We start from the raw sequence: 12781 nt of genomic DNA, 5'->3' as shown, positions 1-12781 counted from the left end.
AGGCGTCAACCTGGTGAAGCTACTACACAGGACTACTGGCATGTCAAACAGCATAAGCAGCCATTGATAGACAGAGTTACGTGTTCCTACAACCAATGGATCAGATCTAAGCTCTGCATTCCTGCCACATCCAGTCGTGAATGGCATTGGACAATTAAACAACTCACAGGAGGAGGAGGCTCCTCAAATATCCCCATCCTTAATGATGGGGGAGCCCAGCACATCAGTGCAAAAGATAAGGCTGAAGCATTTGCTACAAGCTTCAGCCAGAAGTGTCAAGTGAATGATACATCTCAGCCTCTTCCAGAGGTCCCCAGCATCACAGATGCCAATCTTCAGCTTCAATGATTCACTCCATGTGATATCGAGAAACGACTAAAGGCGCTGGATAGTGCAAAGGCTATGGGCACTGACAATATTCCAGCCATAATACTGAAGACTTGTGTTCCAGAAGTTGCCATGGCTCTAGCTAAGCTGTTCCAGTACAGCTACAATACTGCCATCTACCCAGCTATGTGGAAGATTGCCCAAGTATGTCCTGTACAAAAGCAGGACAAATCCAACCTAGCCAATTACTGCCCCATCAGTCTACTCTCCATCATCAGTAAAGTGATGGAAGGGGCCATCAACAGTGCTATCAAGCAGCACTTGCTTAGCAATAACCTGCTCATTGACGCCCAGTTGGATTCTGCCAGGGCAACTCAGCTCCTGACCTCATTACAGCCTTAGATACTGAAGCAGTCCATGTCCAAATGCAACAAAACGCTGGACACTATCCAGGCCGGGGCTGATAAGTGGCAAGTAACATTTCCACCACACAAGTACCAGGAAATGACCATCTCCAACAAGAGAGAATCTAATCATCGCCCCTTGATGTTCAATGGCATTACCATCGCTGAACCCCCCACTATCAACATCCTGTGGGGGTTACCATTGACCAGAAACTGAACTGGACAAGCCATATAAATACTGTGGCTACAGGAACAGGTCAGAGACAAGGAATCCTGCAATGAGTAACTCACTTCCTGACTCCCCAAAGCCTGTCCACAATCCACAAGGCACAAGTCAGGAGTGTGATGTAATACTCCCCACTTGTCTGGATGAGTGCAGCTCCAATACCACTCAAGAAGCTTGACATCATCCAAGAGAAAGCTGTCTGCTTGATTAGTGCCACATCCTCAAACATTCACTCCTTGAGCCACTGATGCACAGTAGCAGCAGTGTGTACCATCTATAAGATGCACTGCAGGAATTCACCAGGGCTCCTTCGGCAGCACACCCACGACCACTAGCATCCAGGAAGACAAGGGCAGCAGATGAATGGGAACACTACCGCCTGGATGTTCCCCTCCAAGTCACTTGGACTTGGAAACATATCACCGTTCCTTCACTGTCACTGGGTCAAAATCCTGTAATTCCCTCCCTAAAAGCACTGTGGGTGTACCTGGACCACATGGACTGCAGCGGTTCAAGAAGGCAGATCACCACCACCTTTTCAAGGGCAACTAGGGATGGGCAATAAATGCTGGCCCAGCCAGCGAAGACCACATCCCGTGAATGATTTTTAAAAAAAAAAACACAACTCTGTTATAACCATTGCACATCTTATTGATGCTGCTTGGACAATACCAAAATTTGTTGAGCAGTAAAGTATAGTGAAGAGGAAGCCCATGCTGCAACATGTACAGGGCACTTTCTACATGTTTTGAAGGAGTGGAGGAGTTGGGATACAAGGTTATAAGAATTTGTACCAACCATTCGCACAGCATAATGGTCATTATTTTATTGTATGGACGAATGTCATACATCACTCAGAATCTAGAGCAATTGGTTACAGGCGCACAATTAAGCAAATTGTTGGGGCTGTGGGCTGACAAATACCTTGGTTCAGATGGACTTCACCCTGATGTTGTGATCACCAGCTGAGGTTACCCCTGGACAAGCCTGATCCCAGGGTGGAACCCAGCTCAATAGACCCTAACTTATATTTGTTCCTTTAGATACATGGAGAGTGGCTCCTGAGCAGAGACACTAGAATCAGCGAAGGAACTTTTAACAAAGGCACAAAACATTTATTAAACAAGAGAAGATGAACTATGTTACAAAACTCCTTCATCCACACCATACCATTTACAAATATATGCACATCTGTAAGGATAACACAAGTTACTAAAGCTATCTTATACTCCAATGTTCACAGTAAGTTCACCATCAACGTAAGCCAACAGATGACCTGTGGTCAGCACACCACACTCAGAAACCAAGGTCGGGATTTCCCGGTCGGCAAGCAGAGGGCGGGACATACACGCGGACGCATAAAGTGACACGGAATGACGTTGGGCGGAACTCCCGACATCACCCCGCATCATTTCAATTTTCAGGTCGGCGGGGGTGCAGCCGAATTAGCTGTTCACCCGTCAACCTGTCAATGGCCAATTGAGGCCATTTAAAAAGTAATAGCAGTAGTTAAGGGACCTGTCTGTCCAATCTTAAGGTTGGCGGGCAGGCCGGGAGCCCTGGCGGCTTCAGAGAAAACATGAAACCTCATCCACGGTCGGGATGAGGTTTCATGTAGGTTTTTAAAAATTTAATAAAAGTTTAACTAAAAGTGGTGGACATGTCCCAACTCGTGTGACAGTGTCACATGAGGGGACATATCAGAGAAATGTTATTTTTCTATTTTTAACATTTTTGAATTTGGCGCCGATCTCCCTTAGGCAGCACTTAGCCTCAGGGAGATGAGTGCGCTCTTTCGTGTGCATGCGCGAAAGAGCAGACTCTCGGCTTAGGGAATCCTCACCTCGCCCACACAGGGAGTGCATAGCACTTCCTGGCAGACGTCACGCTGGGCGGGCCTGAATTGGCCAGCCATTTAAAATGGCGGCGCGCCCCCGATCGGATACGCGCCTGCACGCGCCTGGTCCTGAACTTCACTCCCAACGGGAGGAAAATTCTGCCCCAAGTGGCAGGTGCCATCACAGACAGATGCTATGGATCTCTTCTCAACTCCCCCCAGACGCTTGTCACACAGCGAGCTAACCAGTCTCACTGAACTCCATCTTTCACACAAGGGTTTCCAATCTCCACTTTCCAAGAACTCGCCTTTGAATCTTCTCCCAAACTGATGCTTTCTCTCAGACGCCTTCCCAAGGGTTCACCTCCAGGGTTTTGAGCTCTACCTCAGATGTTCCTCTCCCCTGGGTCAATACATGCATTCAAGTTGTCTTCCACGAACTCTCTCTCACTGACTTAGCTGTCAACAGTGCACCACTGCTTCACCTGCCCATAGTAAAGAGTTACAGACCTTCAGCTGTCTCTTTGGACCTTCTGACTTCTCACAAGCCTTTTTATCACTTTGATTCTACTTCCTGCAGCTTGGAGATTTAAGCTTTCTCTGCCCCTTACTCTTAACTTCACTTAACAGGACCTTTTCCAGGTTCCTGTCCTCCCTTGGACTAGAAGGTCTGCTTGGGACTTTCTCCTGTTTCTGTCCCACTTCTTTGGCAGGCCTTTTGTTTCTTTTGAGAAATCTACTCTCTCTGTATATCCCTCTCCCAGTCTCCAGTTTCTCCTGGCAACTGTCTTCAAGCCAATTTTGGCTTGGGTCTGGCTATCTGTAACTTTTAGGCTACTTCTGCTTGGCAGCTTCCTTCAAACATAACTGAACTCAAACCACTTCCAAATCAAATTGCTGTTTCTAGTTTCTTCTGTGTGTGTCTGTGGGAGGGACCTGCCTCTATGGAACCCTGTTGCTGGGCAACAGCCCAGTTTTCTACGCTTGTGTTTTCTTAACTTCTTTTACAGTCGTAACCTCTCGTTAGAAATGCAGGCACCTTTTAAAGTGAAACTAAAACTCAACTTGGCCTTTTCTTAACACAGATACATAAAAACAAATCAACCTTAAACATTGAAGCTAAAACTTTTTTTTTAAGCATTTACTACCCATCCCTCGTTCAGAGGGCATTTAAGAGTCAACCACATTACTGTGGGTCTGGAGTCATATGTTAGCCAGACCAGGTAAGGACAGCAGATTTCCTTTCCTAAAGGGCATTAGTGAACCAGATGGGTTTTTATAACAACCACTTCATGGTCAACATTAGACATTTTAATTCCAGATTTTTATTGAATTCAAACTCCGTCATCTGCTGTGGTAGCATTTGAACCCAGGTCCCCAGGGAGTGTATCCTTGGTCTCTGGATTGCTATCACTATGCCATCACCTCGCCTAAACTCATCCCTAACAAATGCCACCACAGCAGATGATAGAGTTTGAATTCAATAAACATCTGGAATTAAAATGTCTAATGATGATCATGAAGTGGTTGTTATAAAAACCCATCTGGTTCACGAATGCCCTTGAGGAAAGGAAATCTGCTGTCCTCACCTGGTCTGGCTAACATATGACTCCAGGCCCACAGCAATGTGGTTGACTCTTAAATGCCCTCCAGACTAGTGGCTCTGACCCGAATTTTTAATTCCTGTCTGGCCACGGGGGAGGTGCCAGAGGACTGGAGAACAGCTAATGTGGTTTCGTTATTTAAGAAGGGTTGTAGAGATAAGCCAGGGCCAGTGAGTCTCACGTCAATAACAAAAACAGAATTACCTGGAAAAACTCAGCAGGTCTGGCAGCATCGGTGGAGAAGAAAAGAGTTGACGTTTCGAGTCCTCATGACCCTTCAACAGAACAGGGTCATGTGGACTCGAAACATCAACTCTTTTCTTCTCCACTGATGCTGCCAGACCTGCTGAGTTTTTCCAGGTAATTCTGTTTTTGTTTTGGATTTCCAGCATCCGCAGTAGTTTTTTGCTTTTAGTCTCACGTCAATGGTGGGGAAACTATTGGAGAAAATTCTGAAGGAGAGAATCTATCTCCACTTGGAGAGGCAAGGTTTGATCAGGGATAGTCAGCATGGCTTTGTCAGAGGCAGGTCATGCCTAACAAATTTGATTGAAATTTTTGAGGAGGTGACCAAGTGTGTAGATGAGGGTAGTGCAGTTGATGTAGTTTATATGGATTTCAGCAAAACCTTTGACAAGGTCACACATGGGAGACTAATAAAGAAGGCAAAGGCACATGGGATACAGGGTAATTTGATAAGGTGGATTCAAAATTGGCTTAGTTGTAGGAGACAGAGGGTGATGACAGAAGGATGCTTTAGTGACTGGAAGCCAGTGTCCAGTGGTATACCACAAGGATCTTTGCTGGGTCCCCTATTATTTGTCATTTATATAAATGACATAGATGACTATATGAGGGGTAGGATTAGTAAGGATGACACAAAGATTGGCTGGGTGGTTAACAGTGAGGTTGAGTGTCTTGGGCTACAGGAAGATATAGACGGGATGGTCAAATGGGCAGATAAGTGGCAGATGGAATTTAACCCTGAAAAGTGTGAGGTGATATACTTTGGAAGGAGTAATTTGACAAGGAAATATTCATTGAACGGCATGGTGCTAGGAAGTTCTGAGGAACAAAGGGACCTTGGCGTGTGTGTCCATAGATCTCTGAAGGCGGAGGGGCATGTTAGTGGGGTGGTGAAAAAGGCATATGGGACACTTGCCTTTATCAATCGAGGCATAGATTACAAAAGTAGGAAGGTCATGTTGGAGTTGTATAGAGCCTTGGTGAGGCCACAGCTGGAGTACTGTGTGCAGTTCTGGTCGCCACATTATAGGAAGGATGTAATTGCACTGGAGGGGGTGCAGAGGAGATTCACCAGGATGTTGCCTGGGATGAAACATTTAAGTTATGAAGAGAGGTTGGATAGACTTGGGTTGTTTTCACTGGAGCAGAGAAGACTGAGGGGCGACCTGATCGAGGTATACAAGATTATGAGGGGCATGGACAGGGTGGATAGGGAGCAGCTGTTCCCCTTAATTGAAGGGTCAGTCACAAGTGGGTATAAGTTCAAGGTGAGGGGCAGGAGGTTTAGGGGGGATGTGAGGAAAAACTTTTTTACCCAGAGGGTGGTGAGGGTCTGGAATGCGCTGCCTGGGAGGGTGGTGGAGGCGAGTTGCCTCACATCCTTTAAAAAGTACCTGGATGAGCACTTGGCACGTCATAACATTCAAGGCTATGGGCCAACTGCTGGTAAATGGGATTAGGTAGGTAGGTCAGGTGTTTCTCACGTGTCGGTGCAGACTCGATGGGCCGAAGGGCCTCTTCTGCACTGTGACTCTGTGATTCTGAAATACCAATATAACTTACTTAAATCATCTCTATTTCCTAGCACTATGATCTTAAGAGAAGTGGTTAGTGAGATAGTTGATGGATTGGTTTTAATTTTCTAAAATTCCGTTGATTCGGGGAAGGTTCCTTTAGATTGGAAAATATGAAATGCAATGCCTTTATTCAGAAACATGGGGGGTGGGGATGGCAGGATGGTGGGGTGGAGGGGGTGGTGGAGATTGAAAGCAGGAAACTACTGGCCAGTTAGCCTAACATCTGTCATAAGGAAGATGTTAGAAGCTATTGTTAAATATGTAATAGCAGGGCACTTAGAAAAATTCAAGGTAATCAGGCAGAGTCAGCATGGTTTTGTGAAAGGGAAATCATGTTTAACCAACTTATTGGAGTTCTTTGAAGGAGTGACATGTGCTGTGGATAAAGGGGAGCCTGTAGATGTACTGCACTTAGATTTCCAGAAGGCATTTGATAAAGTGCCACATCAAAGGTTATTGCAGAAAATAAAAGCTCATGGTGTAGGGGGTAACACATTGACATGGATAGAAGATTGGCTGGCTAACTGGAAGCAGACAATTAGCATAAATGTGTCTTTTTCTGATTAGCAAGATGTGATGAGTGGTGCACCACAGGAATCAGTGCTGGGGCCTCGACTTTTTACAATTTATATAAATGACTTGGATGAAAGACCGAAGGAATGGTTACTAAATTTGCTGACAACACACAGATAGGTAGGAAAGTAAATTGTGAGGAGAAAATAAGGAGGTTACAAAGGGACACTGATAGGTTAAGTGAGCGGGAAAAGCTCCGGCAAATGGAGTATAAAGTGGGCAAATGTGAAATTATCTATTTTGGCAGGAAGAATAGAAAAAAAAATCTTATTATCACAATGGTGAGAGATCACAGAATTCTGAGATTCAGAGGGATCTGGTTGTCCCAGTGCATGAATTACAAAAGTTTAGTATGCAGTACAGTGAGCAATTAGGAAAGCTAAAAGAATGTTATCATTTGTGAGGGGAATTGAATATAAAATTGATTATAGGGAGACTATGCTTCAGTTGTACAGGGCATTGGTGAGACCACATCTGGAGTATTGTGTACAGTACTGGTCTCCTTATTTATAGAAAGATGTAAATGCTTTAGAAGCAGTTTAGAGAATGTTTACTAGACTAATACCAGGAATGGGTGGGTTGTCTTATGAGGAAAGATTGGACAGGTTAGGCTTGTATCCACTGGAGTTTAGAAGAGTAAGAAGGTACTTGATCGAAACCTTTAAGATCCCGAGGGGTCTTGACAGGGTGGATGTGGAGAGGATATTTCCTCTTGTGGGAGAATCTAGAACTAGGGATCACTCATTTAAGACAGAGGTGAGGAGAAATGTTTTCTCTCAGAGGGTTGTGTGTCTTCGACACTCACTTTCTAAAATGGCAGTGGAAGCCGAGTCTTTGAATATTTTTAAGGCCGAACTCGATAGATTCTTGATTAACAAGGGGGTGAAAGGTTATCGGGGGGTAGGCAGGAGTGTGAGGTTTAGGTTACAATCAGGTCAGCCATGATCTTATTGAATGACAGAGCAGGCTCGAGGGGCCGAGTGGCCTACTCCTGCTCCTAATTCATATGCTTGTAATATTGCCAGATACGTAAATTTACCGGTAAAATGTAGAAAACTCATGTGCCATTTCAAGCAAAGGCCAACTAATAGTGTGGAACTAGAAACACAACTGGCCACAAAGGCACAGAAACTAAAACCTCTTACACAAGATATTTCAACTAGTTATATCGCACCCCATGTTGCAGGTGGCACAGCCGCTGCTTAGAAGTAATTTTGTTTTCCCAGCCATGTTAACTCTGCAGAAGTCCAATCTAGCAGTACGTGTGTTTGCTCCGAGATTCTAGCTGCGTTGTGTCATTTAGTTTGCTATATGACTGCCTTAGATGATGATAAGTTGTTCAGTTTAAGAATTCTTTCACTCTCGACCTAACTGAGCATAAAGTAAGCATGCCTCTCACAGGGACAAACAATGAAACAGCACGGGACCCAGCTCCCTTCCCACATCCAAGAGGGCGGAGGTGTGGAAATCCATTCTTAGCTTACCGATGTCAGAATTGCCACAAGGGCAGTAGCTTAATGTGTTAACTACAGAAGCTGAACCACCGACAGAAGAAAATATACCTCAACTTAGTATCATTAGATTCAGAACCAATACCAAAGGAACAAAGCAAACCAATTTCACTCTGGGCCATTATAAAGGAAAACAAGTCATCAGCATGGGAGGTTGTCCATGGAATGGTGGTCAAAAGCAGTTGATGTTGGCAAAGCTAACACATAAATACTTAGCAGCACCAACAGCAATGCTGCCACCTAAGTGGCTTTTTTTTTGAGTAAGATTGTGAATAAGAAATGAGCAGCAAAATCTCCTGAAATCATAAACATTATCTGTAAGCAACTGGCTACAGGGCCACAAGAAATAGAACTCAATTTCCCTTTAGACTCATAGGCGGGGGGAGTTTTAACCGGTCATGGTGGGTGGGTCTCTGTGTGGGTGGGTGCTTAAAACAGCTGAAATTCCCAACGTGGCAGGAATCCCCTGACTTCTGCTTTTAATCTGAACTTGTTCTTCAGTGTGTGGGAAACCCCTATAGGACAGGTGGATCTGCCATTTGAATATGTTAAATGCTCATTAACTGCTGCTTTAGGCCAAGACTCTGTCTTTAACTCTGAGTGCATGGGTTTCCTGGGCTCCCGGAACTTACCAGGTAAAATAAAGTGAGGGAATAATGGGGATTGATGACAATGAGCAAGTGACAGATAAGAAAGGCTTCCAATACTGAGATCTGACAGCTGGCTCCTTGTCAAAGTGAAAGACTTTTGCTCACAGGACTTGTTTTCAGAATGTGCTTTCACTATTTTGAAGATGATTTCCAATCCTTTGGAGATTATTTCTACTTTGAAGACTTTTGCTTTTTGTCTGCACTTCACAGGCTTCAGATCAACACGGGATCCACGTATGCAGCTCTACCTTGGATCTCAGATGGGGAACAAGAGAAGCAGAAACACTAGCAGCTGCCTTCACCTCAACCACCTGCCAGTCCACAGGACAGATGGGACGATTATAGATCTCAAGCTTGCAGGAGGCTATAGCCCCAACTCATGGTTTACAGGCAGAGGATTCGTTTCCTGCACATTATTGAACACCAGTGCCTCAAGAGGCTCAGAATTTCCCATCAGTTGGTTGTTGACATTTTCAGCCTCTTGAAAGAAGCTCTCTTTCCCAGTGGGCTGTGTGGGAATGCACTGCCAGCGGTAGTCAAGGTCACCACAGCACTTAATTTCTTCATGTGCAGCTTCTGCCAAGAGTCTGCTGCTGTTATTTGTTGAGTCTCACGATCTGCTTTGCATAAGTGCATCTCATAAATGACAAGTGTCATTTTGGCACTTAAGTGCAGTTCACCATTCAGAGGCCGGTCATAGGAAATAGGAGGAGGCGGAGGAGTAGGCCATTTGGCCCCTCAAGCCTGCTCCACCATTCAACTAGACCAATCAGAATGAGAGAGCACTGGTATTTTCTGCTCTGGCTGGATTCCCATCAGGAGACAGAGATTCACACAAGTGGTGATTAAGGTGCCTATCACCCAATCACCTAGAAATTTTCATCAACCAAAAGGAGTTCCAGTCTGCAACCACCAAAAAATCATCCTGCATGACTACGCAAAGCACCCAGAGAACAGCAACGAAGCATTCACCCTGCTCCAGTCAACTTGACCATAGATATTCACAACTCAAAGTAGAGTCAGCGGGTGGCTCCTTGGAGATATGGGCCACACTATAAAGATATGCTGATGACACTTGTGAAGAGCCCTAACAGGAAAGGTGCAGCAGAAGCCACAGGAATACAAGAGTTGGATTGAATTGAACAAGTAATTGGGATGCTAAAGATGTGACTCAGGTGCCTGGACAGATCTGGGGACACCCTTCAGTATGTAACAGTAAGGGTTCCCAGAATGGTAGCGGTACACTGTGACTTGCAAAACATAGCACAGCAGCGAGGACTGGAGCTCCAGGGGGGAGCAAGCTGATGAGCTCCATCTTATTCTTCTTCTTCTGAGGAGGAGGAGTTGGAGGAGGAGCTGGAGGATGAATAACTGGAGGAGGAGGAGTTGGAGGAGGAGGCGCCTCGTCTGATATGGCAAGGTCACCTACAGCCACACACTGATCTAAGGCAGACTCAGGCAATCTTCAGTTAATCTAAGGCAGTGCATCTATCCAACTGACGAATTCTGAATCCACTGTGGTATCCTTGTGCCCCGAGCACAATGGAGCTTTGAAACAAGTTTTCTGGCTCATAAACATGAAACAGGAATGTGACATTTTAAACAGTGTTGAACACCCTTGTGAATACTTTTGTGCAACTACAAACCCTTCCTCTTCCCTTTTTCTAGTATTCCTATAGAATGCAATCTTCAGCAGAGCTAAAGGCAGGCTGCTCAGAACCCTGGTCTGATAGCGTGAATGCTATTGGTCAATGTCCCTTTGCTTTGGACCCCATGAGGGCCCAGATAAAGACTGCCCCACCTGTAACTATGAAGGAGAGGACTTGGGAGCCAGCATATAGGGCTCTGATGACGGTTTGGGGGGTAGGTGTAATGGGTCAGGAGTGGAAGCACTTTGAGCAGAGGTACCACTTCCATTAACTCCCTTCCCTCTCATGGCCCACCCACACTTCCCTGCACTTCGCTCTACTTCTGTGAGGCACTGAACAGCAAGGGTTTTTCACAATCCTGTTTCATGGCAGTCAGAGTGGGCAGAACATAGGTCAGGGCCAACTTGCACTTGGCTATCTGCTTCATCTGATGCTCTATGCAGGCAGCCACTCATTCCATGGATGTAGACATCAGCACAAAGTCTTGAGACTCATGGCACTCATGTTGCAAATGGACTCCTTCTATTCCGCTCCATTTCTGTACAGTATCCCTGGAACTGCTGTCAGAAGCTGACACATTTTCTGCTGCGGCTCCAGAATAGGTGATGACCTCCAATGCTTAGTGTTTGCATCTTTCCCAGCAGAGTGGAGGGTCCTGCGCCATCCGACAGAGACTCTCACTGCTACCCCTGCCTCCGCTGCTTGCTTTTGCTCCCTTGGGATGCCTGCTTCACCATTTGACAGCCCAACTCTTTGTCCTGGCAGTCTCACTGACGTGTCTGTGTCTGGGCCAGTCGAGGGTGTACGTAAGCCATGTGATGATGCATTTTCAGAGTGGGCAACTTCCTCTGAGATGTCTTCATTCTCCTCCAGCACCACCTCTTGACAGATGTCTGTTGGGCCTGTGGGAGATGAGAGACATGAATTAGAATTGACACAGTGAGAGGATTCTAAATCATCATTGTGCAGATCATCAGATTTCAGTGGCTGCGAACATCAATTCAGTATGAGTGAGTGCTACATGTCATGTGGCCGTGTGATACTTAATTCTGTCACTGGGGAGCTGGGAAACCTCCATCTTTCTATTGGCAAAGGCCAGGTGTCAGGAGCCAGCTTATCTCCATTGCTTCCTTCTCTGCAGCTAACAAGGTAACTATGACCCAAGGGCTACCCTTAGATCTGCCATACAGGCAAAACTGTAACAAAACTGTAAATATGGTTACAGCCTGGATTGTAACCCAAATACAAGTAAGGCAACAAGTACAGTGAATCAGGTCAGGTGTATTAAGTAATGATGCAATACTTAACATAAGTGTGATTAAAAACAATCTTCGGTTCTGAATCCTTGTAGCGCAGGTCCTTGCCAGCCCTGACAATATTCCAGTAATAGTATTGAAGGCTTGTGCTCCAGAACTTGCCGCACCTCTAGCCAAGCTGTTCCAGTACAGCTACAACACTGGCATCTACCTGGCTATGTGGAAAATTGCCCAGGTATGTCCAGTACACAAAAAGCAGGACAAATCCAACTCAGCCAATTATCACCCTTTCAGTCTACTCTCGATCTTCAGTAAAGTGATGGAAGGGGTCATCAACAATGCTATCAAGCGGCACTTGCTTAGCAATAACCTGCTCACTGATGCCAAGTTTGGATCCTGCCAGGGCCACTCAGTTCCTGATCCCATTACAGCCTTAGTTCAAACATGGACAAAAGAGCTGAACTCCCGAGGTGAGGTTTAAGTGACTGTCCTTGAAATCAAGGCAGCATTTGACTGAGTGTGACATCAAGGAGCCCGAGCAACATTAGATTCAATATGAATTGGGGGAAAACTCTCCGCTGGTTGGAGTCATACCTAGCACAAAGCAAGATGGTTCTGGTTGTTGGAGGTCAATCATCTCAGCTCCAGGGCATCACAGCAGGAGCTCCTCAGGGTAGTGTCCTCAGCCCAACCATCTTCAGCTACGTCATCAATGACCTTTCTTCCATCATAAGGTCAGATGTGGGGATGTTCACTGATGATTGCACAATGTTCAGCAACATTCGCGACTCCTCAGATACTGGAGCAGTCCATGTCCAAATGCAGCAAAACCTGGACAATATCCAGGCTTGGGCTGACCAGTGGCAAGTAACATTCGCATCATACAAGTGTCAGGCAATGACCATCTCCAGCAAGAGAGAA

The sequence above is a fragment of the Cetorhinus maximus genome, chromosome 9 (genome assembly GCF_964194155.1).
Source record: "Cetorhinus maximus chromosome 9, sCetMax3.hap1.1, whole genome shotgun sequence".
Classification (NCBI taxonomy): domain Eukaryota; kingdom Metazoa; phylum Chordata; class Chondrichthyes; order Lamniformes; family Cetorhinidae; genus Cetorhinus; species Cetorhinus maximus.
This window is presented reverse-complemented; position numbering follows the sequence as displayed.